At 48.4% G+C, this 2,517-nt stretch overlaps 1 pseudogene; it reads left to right on the top strand.

Annotated features, from left to right (window-relative positions):
* The first annotated feature begins 153 nt into the window (after positions 1-153).
* On the top strand, positions 154-1,158 carry LOC100948679 (annotated as a pseudogene).
* Positions 1,159-2,517: the final 1,359 nt, after the last annotated feature.

Here is a 2,517-nt window from a genome sequence, read left to right on the forward strand (position 1 = left end):
TACAAACCTCTCATAGGAGGTTGAGGGATTTCCCACTTGATAACCTCTTTTTGTTTATCCTAATACATATAAACATATTAAAATTTGGGGGGGGTGCCGTGAGCCAAGTGGCCCCTGGAGGGCAGGGCAGGTCCTACGTGATGAGAGCTTTTTGGGTGCTTCTCTCTCTGTGCAGTTGATAGTGTGGGTGGTGAAGAGATGGCTGACAGTGTCAAAACCTTAGTCTAAGACCTTGCCAGGGGAATCAAAGCCTCCCTATGGGGTATTTGCACCATCTCAAAGTTAGATGCTCCAATCCAGCAAAAGAGAGAGGAGCAGCTCCAAAGAAGGGCAAGCAGTGTCCTGGCACAGAGGGGAGCCCAGAGCATGGAGCAGAAGCAAGAGAGTGAGCCACGTATTGTTAGCAGAATTTTCCAGGGTTGTGCTTGGAATGATGGAGTATTCTGGTTTAACCTCCTCTTGTTCTATCAGATGTTTATTCCTATGCTTCAGTCAGTAACAGTCCAAATTATCTGCTGCACAGAAATGTCTGGTCCTGGCTGGAATATCCTCATGTCAATTTTCAGCGCCCTCTGGGAGCTCCCCATTTATGCTCAGTGGAGCTGTGAATGCCATTTGGTTTCAGGATATAGCTGACCTGGCACAGGAAGTATCAGGGAGGAAGCCTCATCCATTCTCTCGTATCAGCAGAACAATCGCTGACATGCTTTTCACGCTCCTGTTGCAGGCTCTTTTCCTTATCTAGGGAATGTTCCTGAGCCTCTTTCCCATCCATTTTTTTGGTCCTTCACGTGTCCCTTCTGTACTCACTGTATTGCTTTGTTGGTTCAATAAAGGAATTGAAATGCACCAACAGTTGTCAAACACAGAAAAGAACTGGCCTGACTACTTTGGGTTTGGTTTGCCCTTGGCTTTTCTCAGGGCAGATTAGTGGCTGCCTCTTTTCTATCCTCTTTATTCATTATCAGCGCCAATGAAGCAAAGACCCCTGAAAAGTGTACTTCCAGTTGTGACTCTTCTCCTTGGAGGTCTTCTTAAGCAACCAACTCTCCCACAAGACAGTATACCTGCAATTTGCCCTGAGCAGCTCAACTTCTGCAGAGAAGTTCCCTTCACTACATCCATCTCCTGCCAAACAAGGCAACTGCAGGCCACTGAGTTACTTGCTCTTCAAAGGGGTGGGTGGGAGTTGAGGGAGGCTGCCAAGGGCTCTCTGCTTATTCACTTCTCTCTGAGGAATTGGAAGGTCTGTCTCTGGTACACGTAAGGCAGATCTTCCTGATACCAGTGTGGATTCTTAACACCACCTGAGTCTGAAAGGACCACAGGTTGTTCTGCAGGTATTTCTACCCTTGACATCCTCTGTGCCTGGATTTTGTTTTCTCCCTGTGCCTTTTATTCTATTTTCCTGCCTCCCATCACCCTTGGATGATGGGTTTTGTAATTTTTTTTTCTTTTTTTTTTTAGAGACAGAGTTTCACTTTATTGCCATCACTAGAGTGCTGTAGGGTCACAGCTCACAGCAACCTCCAACTCCTGGGCTTAGGCAATTCTCTTGCCTCAGCCTCCAGGGTAGCTGGGACCACAGACACCCACCACAACGCCTGGCTGTATTTTTATGGCAGTTTGGCCAGGGGTGGGTTTGAACCTGCCACCCTTGGTATATGGGGCTGGCGCCATACCCACTGAGCCACAGGTGCCACCCTACTTGTACAATTTTAAAACTTCACAATTAAATGCAAGCTGGTTTCCCACGCACACAAAAACGCAAATGTAATAAAAAAAAATTGGGGGGGGGCAGTTTTTGGCCTGGGGCTGGATTTGAACCCACCACCTCTGGCATATGGGGCCAGCGCCCTACCCACTGAGCCATAGGCACCACCTGTATTAAAATTTTTTATTGGAATAAATTACCATAAAATATTGAAAACATTGTGAGTTCTGAGGTGGCACCTGTGACTCAGTGGGTAGGGCACCGGCCTCATATACCAAGGCTGGCAGGTACAAACCCGGCCCTGGACAAACTGCAACAAAAAATAGTCAGTTGTTGTGGCAGGCACCTATGGTCCCAGCTGCTCGGGAAGCTGAGGCAGGAGAATTGCCTAAGCTCAGGAGTTGGAGGTCGCTGTGAGCTGTAACATCATGGCACTCTGGGTGGCACCTATGGCTCAAAAGGGTAGGGTGCCAGTCCCATATGCCAGAGGTGGTGGGTTCAAACCCAGCCTCCACCAAAAACAAAACAAAAAAACAAACAAAAACAAAAACATCATGGCACTCTACTGAGGGCAATAAAGTGAAACTCAGGGCTCTGCCTATGGCTCAAGTGGCTAAGGCGCCAGCCACATACACCTGAGCTGGCGGGTTCAAATCTAGCCCTGACCCGCCAAACAACGACAGCTGCAACTAAAACATAGCCGGGCGTTGTGGCGGGTGCCTGTAGTCCCAGCTACTTGAGAGGCAGAGACAGGAGAATTGCTTGAGCCCAGGAGTTGGAGATTGCTGTGAGCTGTGATGCCA

This window comes from Otolemur garnettii, unplaced genomic scaffold (genome assembly GCF_000181295.1).
Source record: "Otolemur garnettii isolate 467f Iridium unplaced genomic scaffold, OtoGar3 scaffold00177, whole genome shotgun sequence".
Taxonomy (NCBI): domain Eukaryota; kingdom Metazoa; phylum Chordata; class Mammalia; order Primates; family Galagidae; genus Otolemur; species Otolemur garnettii.